This window comes from Micromys minutus (genome assembly GCF_963924665.1).
Source record: "Micromys minutus genome assembly, chromosome: 1".
NCBI classification, from domain to species: Eukaryota; Metazoa; Chordata; class Mammalia; order Rodentia; family Muridae; genus Micromys; species Micromys minutus.
In genome coordinates, this window is record NC_137969.1 from 151644975 (window position 1) to 151663040 (window position 18066).

The window sequence follows — 18066 nt, forward strand, 5'->3', positions numbered from 1 at the left end:
AACCCTGGTCCTCTAGAAGAACAGTCAGTGCTCTTACCCTCTGACCTACTACTTCAGTCCCTAGAGATGAGTTTTATACTTTCATGTAGCTAGACAAAAACTTTTCAACTTGAAGACCTCTCCTAAGGCATGTCCAGTTGGTGATGAACTCCCACACCTTCTGTGTGTTTGGGGAGGTCTTCTTTACCTTCTTCATTGCTGAAAGATGGTCTTGCCAGGTTTCTCTGGTTCAGTATCTTTGGTTGACGGAGTTTTTTTTTTTTTCTTTTTTCTTTTAGCTTCTCTGTACATCATTCCATTTCCTCTGTCCAAGGTTTCTTCTGAGAAACCTGGTGAGTATCTGCTGAAAGTTTTCTTTTTACTGATGAGTTGCTTCTCTTGCTGCTTTTCCACGTTACCTTTGTCTTTGAGTTTTGAGAAATGATTGCACTGTGGCAGTATGACAATATTTTCATATGTTAACAACTTGAGGTTCACTGACCTTCAGGGATATAAATGTTTATTTTTCTGTCTAGATCTTAGAAAGTCTCTGTCAAGTCAATCATGCACTAAAGGATTCCCAGAATGCTCAGAGGAAGCAAACAGGGAAGAAGTTTTCTGGAGGAAAAAATATCTTTCTAGCATGGCATCAGAATTCCTTCAGAATGATGCCATGTTTATTATGTTCTTACCTTGGAAGTTCAACTGTCACTTTTCATATATCCTGTCAGCCAGAGAATACACCTAGATTCAGTGTAAGCAAGTGCTATACACAAGTCCATGACGATGGCTGCGGGCCATCTGTAGGCTACTATACACATGAACCAGCACAAACTTCGAAAAGTTGTGATTACAGAATCTTATTTGTCTTCTGGTTCATTGTCTTAATTTTTATAAGGATTTATGATTTTTATAGTCACTAATGTATAAGTCAACAAAAATTAATTAGTTAATTAACTAAATTTGTGTTCCAGAGCATAGAAAGCCACCCTCTGACATTGTGATATAAAAGTAGAATGATCTATACTTTCTTAGGCTTGTGACAAATCTGTAGCCCAGCAAAGTGGAACTTGGAAAGGAAGAGGGATAGTTTTAAATACAGAGCACAAGGCTGGAAAGAATGAGCCAAGATGGAGCACCTAGGGAAGAAATAGAATATCCATGGGCCAAAGACATCAAATGAGTTGAGATTATGAGCTTATTACAAAATCTTCAAGCTTCTGCTATAACCCTCACCCTTTCTCCTCTCACCTACATTTACCTTGCTATAATATCTTATTCAAAAGAGATCAAAGGGTTTTGCATATAAATAGAGATCATCTTTCTTCTGCAACAGCAGAGACTAGGTTTATTCTCTCAAGAGGTTTCATACAGGGTATTTTGAATACAGGACGTTCCTCTCTGAGATTCAACAAGCATATTTTAAACTAGGAGACTGACTGCAGGTTGAGATCTAGCTCCTTTCCCTGCTTCATCACTCAGAATGCTATAGACCAGCAGAAAGAGTAATTGTTAATTGGTTGTAGGTTTATCTTAGACCTTGGCTAGAGAAAAGGAATTGCTTGATTTCACATCTGAACACCACAAGGAAGGTGTTTGGTCATTGGGTGAAGGACTAATTCACCTGATTCCAGTGCTTGCTTTTGGAGTGCTCACGAGTGACCAAAGCAAGAGGGTGCCCGTGGCTGGCTTTGCTTGGGTCACATGCCTGTCTGTGGGTAAAAATAGATTGTGTAGGTTGAGAGTGTTGTTGAAAATGGTGATTGGAGGGAATGGCAAACTGGGCACACTGTGTCACGGTGACAACTAGAACTTTCAGCCTCTTTGTAGATGATGCCAGGTGGACAGTAGCATCCAGGAGCCTTCAAAGTTCCTCATGGGAGTAAGAAATACCTTAAGATTGGGAAGCACAGCAGGGTTATTTTTAATTTTAATGTTTTTGAGATTAAAATTTTATCACTGGGCCTAGTGGTGCACCCTTTAATCCAAGCACTTGGAAGGTAGAGGCAGGTGGATTTCTGAGTTCCAGGCCAACCTGGGCTATTAAGCTAGTTCTGGGACAGCCATGGTTACACAGGTATATCTTGCCTTGAAAAACCAAAATAAGTAAGTAAAAATGCAACTTTATCATTTGCCTTTTTCCTTTCCTTCCTCCAACCTTCCCATGAACTTCCCCCTTGCTATTTTAAATATATGGCCTCTTTTACCTTATTTTGGTTTCAAACACACACACACACACACACACACACACACACACACACACACACACATTTATATATACTTATATAGCATAAATATCTATAGTATATGGCATACTATATATCTTATACCATATACTATAGATATTTATACTATGTAAGTATACTATACACTTATATATAATTATATAGAAAATAGTCACGGAACTTTAGAGTAACAGAACTTATAGAATAAATCTTCCTTCCCTCCTCTCTTTTTACACACACACACACACACACACACACACACACACACGAATACTCTATTCCTTCCCATATATACATGACTTATTAGAATGACTTACAGGCTATGGTTCAGTGAGTTTAGCGGTGCCTGTGAATTTTCTGTAAGAGTCCAGAAGTTGCTCATGCTAAGAGGCTGGATTTCGCAATTGTTCTTAAGTAAATACTGGAATCCAGAAGAAGTAGGCTCTAATGCCAGTGCAGAAAGAGACTTGGTAGCTAGCAAGGTGAGAGATAACACAGAAAGAGCAAAAAGCTTTCTTTTTCCATGTCCTTCTATAGGTTTCCAGCAGAAGGTGTGGCCCCAATTAAAGGTGTGTCTTCCCATCTCAAGATGTGGACTACTTCAAACTAAGCAGAAACCCTTACAGATATGTTCTCCATTTTTTGATTTTAGTTAATTCCAGATGTAATCAAATTGATAACCAAAAATAGACATCGCAGAAACATACACATATATATACATAATCCTAAATATATAAATACAACCTACTGTATAATGTAACTCGTCTGACTATCTTTACAGAGCTCACCATTTAGTGTCAGAAAAGCAACTGATATGCTCTTTCCTCCCATCCTGAGCAGTCCTTAGTTGTCAGTAGTTCTTTGTGGAGGATGAGGACTCATGCACTTCCCCTTCAATCTATCCATATTAGCAAGTCTACTGGTGTCATTCTTATCCGGACTTGACTCACTCCACAAGAAGGAAATCAAGCCTGGTATTAAAAATAGCCATTTACCTAGCAAGGACATGAATCTTAGAGGAGAGTCAACAACAGCCACTTTACTAAAGCAACACAATCTCTAATCACATTCTAAATATTCGTCCTTATGCCCCCAGATAAGTGTTATTTTCCATGAAGGGAACTTCTCTTTGCAACAGTTGGAGTCCATTACAGAAAACCATAAAGAATCAAAATGCAGAATTGTGGTGCATTTCCTAACCAATACATTTAAAACAAAACCCTGCACCTAAGGCCCAGGGTTCATTGCAGAAGAAGGCAGAAAGATTACAAGAGCCAGAGTTACTGGACGTTTGCTTTGAGATTGTGTCTCCTAGAAATTTCAGAATAGTTCTTCAAAATACCTTTTCTGTGACATGACATGTCCTTTTGAGACAAATCTATGAGACACATATTACCACTCATTTTGTTGATTTACTATTAAGAGGGATTCACAAGAGCAATGGAGTAGAGTTACTTACTGTCCCTCAAAAGGACAAAGGCTTAGATGTCATAGACAGTCAGGTCTTTGGGTTCCTTGTTCCTGCTCCATTTTCTATTTTAGCTACTGAATGATCAAGACAACATTACAAATTCCTTGAAAATTGGGAATGGGGAAGGACATTGGAAGATGCTGTCTTCGAATAATGCAGATTGCTATCATGGTCCTAGTTTCCTAGTGCCTCACCCACAATTACCCTAACTCCATCACCGACATGTGTAAACTAAATGGAGGCTGAGAAAGTACTGCCAAGCATAGACAGCCCAGAGGAATCATGTGGCCTCCTTTTGGAATCAGACTAAAGGATTAACTTCTGAGAAAAAAATGTCCGTCTGTTTCCCTGATAATACTGATTAGAACCATATATCTAGTTTTACACACTCTGAACTAACAAATGAACTGTACCATCTGCTCTGGCTAAATTTAGATTTCTTCAAGGAGTTCTGGCTGCATTATGCAGGCAAAGTGTTAACCTTCTGAAATCCTAAGGAGGAACTAAGGCTACCAGGAGCTAGAGGATGTCCACTCTGCATGTAGGAATGGGGGATTTTCTTTCTACTAGTTAGACAACTGATAGCCAACTCTAAGTTTCATTTTCTTTGTGGTGAACTTAGGGCATAAATAGATTCATTCTCTGTCCCCCCTGTTTCCCCATCCCTCGATCTTTCTACTGCATCAGTGTTCTCTTGTTTTTTATTTGTTTGTTTTTTTTATTTATTTTTGGCATAAAGAGCGTGCTTTTAGTTAGTGTCAAGGTTTTAGAATAAGCAGTTTAAAGAGGTTGAGTTGGTCCTGCTACATACACAGAGACAACTTTGCTCCTCATGGAAATAGAGCTGACCTCCGGCCTACCTTCTTGTTTCCTCTTTAATGACAAGGTTTAGACTCTGAAGGTGAATTGAGACAATCTATACTATGATCATTAAAATATTATGTAAGTTTAGTTTTTAGTGTCTCATTTTTTCCTTTTCTCTCAGCCTTCTTTTGAATTCTTACAGTTCACTATATTTTATTTTCTCCTCATTTGTGCCTTGAACGTTACACAATATGTCCCCTTTGTTTTATAATTGGAACACACATTTGATCTAACAAAGTCTAATGTCGATATTGGCAGGTATGTGACACACATGTGTTACCTTAGCATTTGAGAGGCTGGGGTGGTAAGGTAAAAAGTTTGAAGCTAGTTTTAGCTATGTAGTGAATTTGTTCAAAGTCAGTCTGACCTTGTCTATAAAACAACAATGAAATCAAATCAACAACAATAAAAAACCACTTATAAAACAACAATAAAATAACCTAAGCCTTCTTCTGAAGAAGTAAGACATTAGAGGCCTTTTAATTCTGGGCTTGTTCTTTTCTTCAATGTTATCCTTGTAAGGGATTCGTAGAGTCAGCACAGAACACATCCAGACACCAAATTCTTAGCCCAAAGGAAATGTATTACCTTGGAGGGAAAAGGGGGTAGGACTCTGGATAGGACAGAAGCAGGAGTGCTTTTTAAGGACAAAAAATGGGAAGCCTGTGCTGGGATGTTTTGAGAAGTCCTGAATGGACATATTAGCCAGTGTAGCCAAATAATGAATTTTGACTGCTGGACATTGGTGTTTTGATAGCTGGACCTTAAAGTTTCAGTCAGCCATAAGGAAGTGACCTAATAATGGAAGAGACCTTGGGTGTGTGTGTGGTGGGGGAGCTTTAGAAATGTAGCCTAAGGGTTCAACAAGGGATAGAGACTTGGGGAGGTCAAGACATACCCATGGCTCCACCGTGTTTTCAATGCTTAATTGTGTTAGTTCTCCAAGAAGTGCTGAACATTTAAATTTCACTTAAGACAAACAAACAAAACAGTCAAGGTACAATGGACATAAAATAAATTGCACACATTTAAACTGAAAGGATAGAAATAGAGCATAACTCCTCCAAGAACTCCCAAGCTACCTCACTCTAAAGGAGCCTTAACCCTCTCCCCCTGCGCCCTAGTGACTTCTCCTGACTGCCATTGTCACCCCCACCCAGGAGACTGTGCAAATACAGACCTCAGAGACTATAGAGAACTGAGTGGTCCATGGAGCGCAGGCTTAGATGGTTTACAATGATTAGCCTAGAAAGTGCAGGCTTAGATAATTTAAAATGATTGGTTTGTGATTCTCGGGCTTTGTGAACCCTATAAAAGCTGTGCTGATCCTGCACTAGAGGTCCGCATGTGGGCCCCAGTGCACTTGGAATAAAAATCCTCTTGCAGTTTGCATCAAGACCGCTTCTTGTGTGTGATTTGGGGTGTTGCCTTTTCTCGGACGGAGCATGGTGGTCCTCGCTTTGAGGATCTAACAAAACTATAGTTAGATTTCTTGATGTAGCATAAATTCATAAAATGACCCCCATAGTAAAGGTAATAAACATCATACTTCTTAAGACAAATCAATCCAATTCACACACAGATATGACCACAGTATTACATAAAGATTTGCTAGTTTCCTGTAGCCATTGAAGTTCCAAAAGCCAGCTGTCTGGGAATTAAGAAAGGAAAGTAGTGGAGATTGTCCCCTCCTCTCAAGCACACACCTCCAGTAACTGAAAGGTCTCCCATTAAGCCCCACCCCTCACAGGTCTTATCTCCATCCCTTAGCACTGGAATATGGCTTTGTCTTTAACACATGAGCTCTGGGATATTTATCCAAACCATACCAGTATTGATTTGTGTTTCCATTGAATTTAGTTTTAAAGCTGATGAATTAGCTCAGTGGCTGAGCATGCTTGTTGCACAAGCCTGATGACCAGGGTTCAATCCCTGAAACCTATTTGAAGGTAAAAGTTGAGAACCTCCTTTGTAGTTGTCCTCTGTCCTACATACTTGCGTCTTGGACTGCTGCTCCTAATAGTCAACATTAATTATGGACGTTGTGCCATTTGTTTTACATATACTTGATGCTAAAATTCATCATATAAGGAATGTTAAAGTAGAGTCATGTTTAGGTTTGTTTTATAAGAACAGATATATGTTTGTTTTTATCTTTGCTCATGGATGAATAATAAGGACTTCATTAAATATTTATTCATTCTGATTATTTTGACCAACTGTCTCTGGTCTTTTTTTTTTTTAAGACAAGGTCTTACAATATATTTCAGACTTGCCTAGAGCTCACTATCATAACCCAGGCTGACTCTCAACCCACAAAATACTGCCATAGTCTCCTGCGTATTAATATTGCAGATATGATCCTCCAATTCCTGCCTTGTCACCTAATAGTTGGATTGTTTCTTTTTATACAATGACATGTTGAATTTGTCTTTTATACGTCTGTTCACTTGTTGGCTGTTTGTATAGGACACATTTCTGACGTCGAATGCGTGATTTCCGTTCTAAAATCTATGTGGGAAAGCATGTAGCCACCTTTTGACTTGGGCATTTTCATTTCCTTATTAAAAATGAAGGCTTGTTTTCATATTGAAAGGTTGTTTATGCATGCCTGAGTGGAGAGTGGGAAGCCCATCTCCTCCCTGTGGTCTGCTGGCCCCCAGCTTATCACACCCAGTCTCTTACCAGGTTACAAAAGGACTAAAAGAAAAACAAAGTGTGTATGACAGAATTGTCAGGAAGATTACTAAGAATCTAAAGCAAATAGGTCTGTGGAATCTGGGCCCCAGTGGACCTATTTCAAGCTGGTATAGTCTCACCTGGTCTTTCCGTCCAGGGCTCAAAGGTGAGAGCTGAGGGCTTATTTTTAGTAGCTCATTCCTTAGCACTTGGGTATCATGACATCATTGTGTGTGACAGGCAGCAGGCAATGGCCTGCCTGCATTTTATTCTGAAGGAAAGAACCAGCTCATCTGGGCCAGGAAGTTAGATCCAAAATTGGACTTGGATTTATTTAATAATTTTAAATAATTTTATTTAATAATTATGTTCTTGATTCTTATAGGCTGGAGTCTGGTGAGGTGTCATTTTTTATGAATCAGGAGTTTGCACATTGCGCATAATCTTTAAATGAATGTCTTTTCAAAAATAAAGAATGCTTTAGAATTGTGAAGAAATTTCCTTTGTTGTAAGAAATAACAATTTTTCCCCTTAAAGCCAGGAACCTGGTTGTTAGTGACCTAGAATGAGGTAGCTAGGACTGAAGTCATTGTTAATCATAATGTAAACTGTTTACACTCTTAAACATACCCTCATTCTAAGGTCTTATTCCAATTCACCAAACTATAGTATGTAATAAAGACTTAGCACATAAAAACCTTTTGTTGATCTTGGTGTTGTTGTTGGTGATGGTGTTTTGAGAAACTATGTCACCCAGAGGAGAGTATCTGTAGATACTGGTGATCCTTTGCCCTGTGTTGATATTATATTCTTACCTTAGGTGTCATGTGAGATGCTGGCTCTTCAATCACAAGTCCAGCAAGCCACACAGAGGCATGTATGGGAAGGACTGACCACCTCACCAGTAGCAATGCATGCTGGGAATGTGCAGAAAGATGCTTCAAGATTACAACTTTAGGATTTTGGTTCCTTATATCCTGGCAGTTTGTAGCTTGTCATGATCATTTTTTAAATTTTTTAATTTTTGTGCCAGTGAACATTTGATCCCCTGACTGAAATGGTTTTGGATTTCATGGGAGTCTTGGTATGTGCGGATTAAAAAATACTATAATTGCAAGGGGTAGCAAGAGGCATGGTGGTACACACCTATGATATCATCATTTGAAAGGTTGATGCAGGTGGATTATGAGTGTGAGGCAAGCCTCGTCCATACAGCAAGACCCTGTCTCTAAAAACAACCCCACAAGAAAAAAATTAAAATAGTAAAAATAGACAAACTCCAAATTTAAACTCTCACAAAACTTAGATGTGTTAAAGAACCTTTGAAGAAACTTATTATTCTTCATAAAAAACAAAGCAGGCACCTTCCATTTCAGTTATATTGAGTAGGCGTGGCTGCTAGGGTGTAATTTATTTGGAAATGAAATTTTCTTGCTTCTCATTCTACAATCTAGATCTTTGAGATTGACATTTCTAGGAGCCTTTCAGCCTGGGGCTTTGCACTACTGTTGTTCAGTTTAGGAAAGAGAACATAAGTTCAAGTGACAAAGACAGATTTCCATCAGTAATAACTATGGCAATACTGAAGAAAGAACTTGATGTGAAGACTAGGGGGACATGTACAGAAGAAATGAGATACTGTGAAGGGAAAATGGGAGAGCAGCCAGGTAGAAGCTCGGTAGTCTGAGGGCTGGTGAGTACTGTTGACATTGGTGCCAAGGTTAGGAAGTTAGCAGTTATCAAAGTTAGGGTCTGTGCTCCCACAGAGACTGGATGAGCTAGGCTTTGTCTTACTCGTGGCTACAGTAAGCAGTGAAGGTTCTCTTTTCACACCCTTGAGCTTCTGCAGGCAGGTAGGTCTAAGGGAAAACTGAAGCAGCATTACAGATGTTGCATGGGCATTCTAGAAATGATTTTAAAGTTTGTTCAAATTCTCTGTGTATGTTGTGCTGTATGTGCACTTGTGTGTGTGTTCAGGCAGGCACATGTGTTTCCTGACACACGTTGATAGAGCAGAGGACACACTCAAGTGGCAGGTCCATCTTCCTGACACAGATCTTCCTTGAGATCTTTGAAATCAGTCTTTTGGTTGTTTGCCACTGGGTATGCCAGGATAACTGCCTCTGCCAGGCGTTCTCCTGTCTCGGCTCCCATCTCTCTATAGGAACTTTGAGACTACGGACAACATCTACTGTGTCCAGCTCTGTGTATGTTCTGGAGCCCAGAATTAGGTTGTCCTGCTTGTGCAACAAACCCACGGAGGAATCTCCTTAGCCTGAGTTTATTCAGATCCTGGTAGATTTAGATGGATAAGAAGGGCAAGGAACCTGACAAGATCAAGAAGAGAATCTCTGTCAGCAGAAATTAGTAAGCTAGAGATCCTAATAATTCCAGTTTATGAATCTATGCTATAGAAATGAAAGGACCAGCAATTGAAGACGTGCATAATGATGTTGTGGGCAGTGGTGCTTATAGAAGTGAAAATTGGAATTTGAATATTCATCAACAGTGCAAGTGGTAAAAATCTCTTGTGGCTACACAGCACTGTAGAATGCAGAAGTTAAAAGAAACTATATTATTGAGTTTGGAGCCAATGTACTTGGCCATGATATAAAAGAAAATCAAATTACAGAGTATCAATTTTAAAAATGGAAAGGCATATCTATAGTATCTATCTTTCTAGAGTCTCATATTGCTGTCATGTGACACAGAAAGTCTGTTATGTCAGTGAGTCAAGAACACACAGGGAAAGGGATGAGTGAGTGTCCGATGCATTGCTCTTTCTTATTCAATTGTTATCATGAGTGAGTAGTGCTTTTCAATGTCAGCATTTTATAAAATGAAGCACCGGAGTGCTGCTTTATGCTTTGAGAAGAGTCTGTGGAGATTTCCATTCGATCACAGCCTCGCAGGCTAAGTTGTCTGTTTCCAGCTGAGCAGCCATGTTCTTCCATCTCAGGCAGTCCACTCCGCTGTGTTCATTCTCACAAACTTTCTCGAGAATTCGGCCTCTTGTCTACAGAAACAAAACTAGACTCTCCGTTCTGAATTTGCAGGAGACATGCTTTACTCCACAAGAGTGGCATACTTGCCTTTCTCTGACAGGAGTGGACATCACAAAGGTGAACCCTGAGAATACTCCAGGTTTATCAAAAGGATTAGGCAAAAAGATAATTTACCCATTACCTTTGTTGTTCTGCTAAATGTGTCTTCTTAGCGAACCCGCCACGATCTACAAGTAAGAAAATCAGTTAAAGGCCTCCTCTGTGTTGTCCCAGGAAGTCCTATGCAGGATCTCTGTAGACCAGTGGCTCTCCCTCACCCCCAACCATAAAATCATTTTTGTTGATATTTCATAACTGAAATTTTGCTACTGTTGTAAGTAATGCAACTGTCTGACATGCAGGACAGTCTTAGGCGAAGTCAGTGAAAGGGTTATTTAGTTGACCCGCAGGTTGATAACCATGGCTATACACCAAGAGACCACGAAGGAAAGTTGAACAGGTTCAGTGTAAGCAAGCCTTGGCCCTGTTTTCCGAGGCATCTGCTGACGTAAGCAGCACTGCAGAACAGGATGTGGACATGAGGCAGAATGCCCAAACCTCCACACTGATGACCAGGAGACTCTGAATTGTTCCTTTAAAATGTGAGCAAGCAGCTTGGCACTAAGGTTGCAATTACTGATGCTGGAGTCAATAAATGTGGGGTAGAATTGTAGTTAGCTATCTGGGTTTAGTAATCCAATAATTTTAGTGAAGAGAAAAAGCAGCTAATTGATTGACACTGTTTGGATATTGCGTACAGTTTTGAGCACATGAGTTGGTGTCCACATAATATAGGTATTTTATAGTCAGAGCCCTGATGGAAACATCCATACACATATCTCTCTATCTATCCATCTCAGCTTCACCCATTCATCCACTCATTCATTCACTTAGAAAATATAAGAAAGATCATTATCTTCTAGACAAGGCCAGGGGGCTGTGGTGTGATCCCAAGGCAGCTTGGTGGACTCAGGCAACCCTCCTCATGCACTTAGCTACATGTTTGTAGGGAAACAAATGTATTTCGGTATTTATGTCTTTCCTCCTTGCCTCTGAACCAGGTTTGTATTTTCTGCTTTGAAATTCAACTAACTGAATGCTGGACTAGAAAATAAATCATACATCTGAAAATTGTCTGCACCTAGAATTATTCTCAGGAAAATGCCCAGAGGTGGTTCAAGGAATTAAAGGTGTATATTTCTTTCAAGAGCTAAAAGAATCATGGGAACAACAGTGGTGTCCTGAAGGATAGTGCCAGGTTCAGATCAACTGACCAAACTTTGCTGAGAGTCTCTGGATAGGGGTGACGTCCTCACACATTAATGAATGTTGCTATGCAATCAGACTTTAGAGTAAAACTATTGGCAGAAAATGCTAGTGTGAGGTGAAGGTGCCAAGCAAGGGGCCTGGTGCCGTGAATGCTAACTTTTAGTTTCCATGTGTATGTGGGCTTTTTGTTGTCTTTGTTGTTGTTAAAGACCAGCCATAGACCATGGTAGTCTGAGAAGATGCATGGGAGTATTTCAATCTTCTTATATCGATTGAGGCTCATTCTGTGTCCAATTATGTGGTCAATTTTCGAGAAGGTGCCATGGGGTGGTGAGAAGAAGGTGTATTCTTTTGCTTTAGGATGATATGTTCTGTATATATCTATTAATTCTAGTTGGTTCAAAGTCTCTGCTAGTTTTGAAGTGTCCTTGTTCAGTTTCTGTTTCCATGATCTGTCCATTGGTGAGAGTGGGATATTAAAGTCTCCCACTATTATTGTGTGGGGTGAAATGTATTTTTTGAGCTTTAGTAGGGTTTCTTTTATGAATGTGGGTGCTTTTTTATTTGGAGCATATATGTTAAGGATTGAGAGTTCCTCCTGACAGATTTCCCCGGTAATGAGTAAAAAGTGTCCTTCCTTATCTTTTTTGATAACTTTTGGTTGGAAATTTACTTTATTCGATATTAGAATAGCCACTCCAGCTTGCTTCTTGGGGATGTTTGCTTGGAAGTTTTTTTCCCACCCTTTTACTCTGAGATAGTGTCTGTCTTTGTCTCTGAGATGAGTTTCCTGTATGCAGCAAAAGGCTGGATTTTGTTTATGTATCCAGTCTGATAGCCTATGTCTCTTTATTGGGGAGTTGAGTCCATTTATGTTAATAGATATCAAGGAATAGTTGTTTCTGTTTCCTGCCATTATTGCTTTTGTGGGTTGAGTTGTGTCTGTGTCTTTTTCTTCTTTTGGTTTTCTTGTTTAGGAGTTTTCTTGTTTAGATTACTAGGCTGTATTTTCCCTCATTGTATTGGGTTTTCCACCTATAATTCATTGTAGTGCTGGGTTTGTGGTCAGATATTGTGTAAATTTTGATTTGTCTTGAAATATCTTTGTCTCTCCATCCATGGTGATTGATAGTTTTGCTGGGTATAGCAGCTTGGGCTTGCACTTGTGCTCTCTTAGGGTATGCATGATGTCTGTCCAGGCTCTTCTAGCTTTCATAGTCTCTGTTGAGAAATCGGGTGTGATTCTGATTGGCCTGCCTTTATATGTTACCTGACCTTTTTCCCTTACTGCTTTTAGTATTCTTTCTTTTCTTTGGGCACTTGGTGTTTTGACTATTATGTGTCGGGAGGTATTTCTTTTCTGGTCTAACCTATTTGGAGTTCTGAAGGCTTCTTTTATGCTCGTGGTCATCTCATTCTTGAGGGTAGGGAAGTTTTCTTCTATGATTTTGTTGAAGATATTTACTGTGCCTATTAGTTGATACTCTTCTCCCTCTTCTATTCCTATTATCCTTAGGTTCGGTCTTCTCATTGTGTCCTGGATTTCCTGGACATTTTGGGTTAGGAGCCTTTTGTTTTTTGCATCTTCTCTGGCTGTTTTGTCTATGTTTACAATGTTGTCTTCTGCCCCCGAGATTCTCTCTTCCATCTCTTGTAGTCTATTGGAAATGCTTGCTTTGTGACTCCTGATTTCTTTTTTAGGTGTTCTACCTCTAGTGTTATCTCTTTTAGTGTTTTCCTTATTGTGTCAATTTCCGTTTTAAATTCCCTCTTCCATTCCTTCATCTCTTTGGTTCTGTTTTCCTCTAGTTCTTTGAGTTCTTTGAGTGTTTTTCTTGTTTCCTCCTTAAAAGCTTCTGAATCTTTTTCCTCCCGTTCTTGTTTAAGTATCTCTATCAGCATCTTGAGGTATGATTTCAGGTCTGCGTCTTCTTTTTCTGGAGTGTTTGGCATTCCGATGTTTGCTGTAATGGGAGAGCTGGGTTCTGGTGTTGCCAGGTTGTCTTGGTTTCCTTGGGATATACTCTTTCGCTTTCCTCTTGCCATTTTGTTGTCAGTGATATGTTCTCGCCTTTCCCTTGTATCTGGTCTGTATCCCTGGATCTCCACTGGTCCAGGTGGCAGATGGGTGTGAATGCTATCTTTTAAGTCTCATGGTTGCAGAGTCCAGCATTAGCTGAGTTTTAAGTGCCAACTACAGAGAGAATGTTTTAAGAGAAAAATACAGCCATAAAGGTAAATTTAAACAGATTAGATTTTAAAAACACAATTATGTTAGGGGTGATATCTATAAAAAGTGATGAGAATTTGCAGAGAGGGAGGAAGGAGGAGGTCTGGAAAACAGGAGCACTCTACTGTTGTCAGGACTCTGCACACTTGAGAGTTTCTCCAAGAGGAGCTGTGGGGACTGGGTGCAGAGACCAATTCTGATGGAGGCTGTTTCCCCCATTTTGTCCTCTGTGAATATGATTTCCAATTTGACTGTGCATTGTGTTCCAAAGATGTGCCTGCAGATAGGCTGTTTGGAACCTAACTGTGTTTATCCCATAGAATTCATTTGTTCACAGAAAGAATGTTATAACAGTCCCTCCACACCTGCCTACCACACAGACCCTTGACTGCTGTCACTGGTTTAACATCACATTTGTGGTTGATAATATTAGAAAGCCATTCCTTTTGTTTGTTTTGTTTTGTTTCTTGAGACAAGGTCCCTGTGTAGCCTTGGCTGTCCTGGAACTATCTCTGTGGAACAAACTGGCCTCAAAGTCATAGAGATTCATGTGCCTTTGTCTCTTGCATGCTGGGAATAAGGCCGTGCACCACCACTTCCCAACTAAGGAAGCTCTTTTTATGTGCCAATAATTACATCTAAAATGTAATAAGGTTAACTAGATTGCTGTGCCTGGTGGTGAGTAAGCTTAACTAGATGAACGAGTCTTCCATGGTTTCTAAGAAAACATTGTGGCTACCAAACCACTAGGGTTGGGGGTGATAATCTGGGTTTACATCCTTATTCCTTAGACTGCTCAGTAGTTGTGAGCAGGCTGGTTAAGCTCTAGAAAAGTTATCTGGGAGTGACAAGAGCATCTTTCTAGAGCTTTACTATGGGAACAAACCTTTTGTACAGTAGTTAACAGGTTATATATTATATAATATATTAAGATTATCATAGTGTATACATATTAAGATATTATAATTGCTATCATAATTACTTCTACTTTTCTATAGTGTTCTCTATGTTGCTCTTTATTCCCACAGTGCTATTAAACTTGAGAGCAAATTTTTTTTGGTCTCATTTTGACTAGATTGGGTGCAGACACTGTATTTCTGATCATTTGATGGCACTGGTTGTTCTGTGTAAGGGCAGTGAGTGTAATTAAAAATCTCAACTCTGAACACAGAAAACAATTCTTTCTTTTTTTAGAACAGGAACATAGCTAAGTACAACTCTTAAGATGAGTTAGCCGTGATTGGGTACTTGCTTTGATTTCACGTCGTTAAAAGGAAGCAACGAGGGGTGGAGAAAGAGGAGACGGGCAATACCCCTGTGCGACAGTAGAGTATGCTAGGAAACTTAGTAAGGTTAAGCGGTTCACATAGGAACCGTGACCTGTGCTCATGTAGCCCTAAACAGAGTTCTGTGTATGCAAATGAGGTTTCTAGAGATCCTAAGGGTTTAGCCAATAAGCTTCCTTTCTCAGACATTCCTTCCTGCAAAAGGTATTTAATCTCTGGTCCACCCTGAGGAGGTGGTATGCACCCATTTTCCACGACGAACAATCAATAAACAGTTTGGAACCAAGGACTGTCTCCTCCATTGAAACCACCATGGGGAGCCTGGAGAAGGCCTTTGCCTACAGAGCTGCCACCAGAGTCTCCCATAGAAGGCCCATCTGCAACCCAGACAACTACCACTAATCTAAGGACAATCGCAAATGACCTAAGCTGGAGTTTCCCATTCCCCTATCCCAGCCTCATCGTGGCCCGTGGACCCCCCAACACTTCATTCTTTACTCCTCTGTGCGGCACTCCAGAGGCAACTGGACGCCCAGGAGTCAGGGAACTCCAGCCTCAGCTTCCCACATTCTAGGCTGCCTTTTCCCATTGACTGAAGAGTGTCTTGGCACTTCCCTAAAGCCCAGCATCCAAGGCATCGGCGCAGGGTAAACACAGTCAACGTCTTTGTGTTTTGTCCATCCATCAGTGTTTCCTATACGCCAGCGGTGGAGCAAAACGGGGACCCACAACTGGTGCTGAACATGGAGCCGCTGAAATTAAGCGTCTCATGCTCTACCAACTGAGCTAGTCAGGCATCATGTACTTAAACCCCCAAGATCCTTAGGTGAAGATTGGAGCTAAAAGAAAACCTGAGACAGTTTTGAGGGGGGAAAAGGTGAGGAGGAATGCTGAACACAAAGTCCCAGTCAGGAAACGGAAATAGGGAAGGGCTTAAGGCACATGCATACTAGTGTCAGTGCCTCAAGCCAACAGCAGGTAGTGTGTCACCAAGTCAGAGCAGCCTGTGGGCTTTGGTACAAGTCAGGGAGTAGCCAGGAAGATGGTGCTTTCTATGCTCAGATCTGCGATGGGACATTTGGGGTCTCCATGTAAGGGGGTGCCTTGTGTATGCACAAACCCCAAGAGAGAGGCTCAGAAGTGGAATCTGGGGTGCTCAGGCCAGACTACTGTTCTTTTCCTGTGCTTACTCAACCCGATGCTTCCATTGTGTCTAGCAATTTCCTGTCAAGTATTCTGTTTAAGGCTTGCAAGTGAGGGACTCAGGAAGTACCCAGGTTTGTTAGTGGACTCCGAGGCTTGCTTTTTCCTCTTTGTGTAAGTGCTGAGTGCACGTAAGTATTTTCTAGATCACTTCCCATCTGTTGTACTTTTGCTTCATTCATTCATTTGATCATTCATTTATTTTTGAAGCAAGTCCCATGTTTTCCAGACTGGCCTCGAACTCCCCATTTAGCTGAAAATAGCCTTAAACTTCTGGATCTCCTGCTTCAACCTCTCAAGTTGCTAGTATTACAGGTTTAACCTAGTTCAGCCGTACACTCTACCAACTGAAACACAGCTCCAGCCATTTTCCCTGTTTCATTTTTAAAAGATTGTGTACAAACAAGAAGAAAAAGGGGCTGAGGAGTAAGTGAACCTAATTCTTGGAGACAACAGACAAGATGCATTAAAATTTCTGATATTTGTTTTGAATTTTTTTTCTATGTTCACATATATCTTCCTGGGAAATGAGATTATTCTGAAGAAACTTTTGCTCAACACCAGGTATTTCCCAGGTTAATAATAAACTTGAACGTCATCTGCAACAGTTTAATAGCACTATGTCCTGTGAAGGGACTGTCACTGATGCAGTCCTGTTGAGTGCTCAGAAGTTAAGGAGCAGCCACATAGTTATGCAATTCATAGTCTTCTCTTAGAATTTATTTTTAGAACAGGAACTGATAAGTGAAAGGAAAAAATCACATTTTAAAGAGTGCTTGCTTTAAATTACAAAATCAGCTTCTTCACATGGTGTACCAGCTATATCCTCCCCTCCCCCTCTCCCTACTGTTCCTCCTCCCGGTCCTTCTGTCTAGACAGTGTTTCTCTGTGTAGCCCTGGCTGTCCTGGAACTTGCTCAGTAGACTATACTGGCAGAGCCCTGAACTCAGATCTCTGCCTCTACCTCTGGAGTGCTGAGATTAAAGAAATTCCATTCCCACCAGACTTATCCATACATTCTTCACAGAACACTAGAGAAGTTTCAAAAATAACCTTCTACCATTGGAAATTATTACTATTTTGTCAAGTTTGTCAAATGATATCTTATTTTTCATTTAATTTGTCCTTTGTAAGGAAGATGAAATTTTTTCACATGTGTATTGATCATTTTGGTTCTTCTCTTGTGAAATATTTATTGCTATCTTCTGCCCAGCTACGATTTGTCAATACCATTTGCATATTAAAGGTATCCATCGCTTATCTGTATGCTTCTGTTTCTTTTCTTTAATCTCATTTTGACATTTGTAATTTTGCTTTGGTTATGACAGAGCAACGGTTTATACACACAAAAAAATTATCTTACCATTTAAACATTTAAAATTTTCATTATAGCTAGGGTTCTAGCTAAATGACTGAAGTATTTTCATGATGGTTGAAGGATTTAATCATGATTAAAAGAATTCTAAGATTATGAAAACAATCAATTTCTTCAGGTTTATGTCTGAAATCATCAGAGAGAGAGAGAGAGAGAGAGAGAGAGAGAGAGAATGAAAAGGTATGAAATAGGATGAGAAAGGAATGAAATAATGCCTGTCAAGGTTTTAGTAATTTCTGGATACATAAAGTTGCCTAAGATACCACCATAGTCTCTAAGAGGCTTCAATCATAGGTAAAATGTAAAAGAGACATTGAGGTCCTAAATAGAAATTTTAGAGGCAAGTCAATCAGCATGCATGAAACATGTAAGAAACAGGAATAGGAGAGGGTTTTCCCATTTAGGGGTAGGTAGAAAGGAAGTCCATGTAGAAGGCTAAAG

The 18066-nt window shown here is 40.0% G+C and overlaps 1 protein-coding gene across 3 annotated transcripts in view; it reads left to right on the top strand.

Annotated features, from left to right (window-relative positions):
• The window catches only part of RASGRP3 (RAS guanyl releasing protein 3), a 101096-nt gene that overhangs the window by 13288 nt on the left and 69742 nt on the right, over positions 1-18066 (top strand). Inside the window, exon 2 of one of the 3 annotated variants that reach the window (XM_080919235.1) lies at positions 279-332. The exons of 1 other annotated variant lie outside the window; for it this stretch is intronic. The gene's annotated coding sequence lies outside the window, so the exon portion shown is untranslated. Of the gene's footprint in view, positions 1-278; positions 333-9001; positions 9072-18066 lie in introns of those variants that run through there. One more of the 3 variants, XM_080919237.1, reaches the window with a different exon arrangement.